This window comes from Schistocerca piceifrons, chromosome 2 (genome assembly GCF_021461385.2).
Source record: "Schistocerca piceifrons isolate TAMUIC-IGC-003096 chromosome 2, iqSchPice1.1, whole genome shotgun sequence".
Classification (NCBI taxonomy): domain Eukaryota; kingdom Metazoa; phylum Arthropoda; class Insecta; order Orthoptera; family Acrididae; genus Schistocerca; species Schistocerca piceifrons.
Window position 1 is genome coordinate 202,744,731 of NC_060139.1, and position 299 is coordinate 202,745,029.

The window sequence follows — 299 nt, forward strand, 5'->3', positions numbered from 1 at the left end:
GCCCGCGATGGCTCAGATGGATAGAGCGTCTGCCATGTAAGCAGGAGATCCCGGGTTCGAGTCCCGGTCGAGACACACATTTTCAACATATCCTCAATGAAGTGTATCTACCCCTGCTTGCAGCTAGGGTGTCTCTTTAATTATCATTTCATTTCTACCAAAGCTGCATGGTCATCCACGGTAACTGTTCTTTCGGGAACAGATTCTACCGTCATATATAATATCCATTATCAGTTTTGCATGGTTCAAATGGCTCTGAGCACTATGGGACTCAACATCTTAGGTCATAAGTCCCCTAG

General features: G+C 45.8%; 1 non-coding gene across 1 annotated transcript; it reads left to right on the forward strand.

Annotated features, from left to right (window-relative positions):
• Positions 1-75, forward strand: Trnat-ugu. The gene has a single exon. It is a non-coding gene; the product is annotated as a tRNA-Thr (tRNA).
• Positions 76-299: the final 224 nt, after the last annotated feature.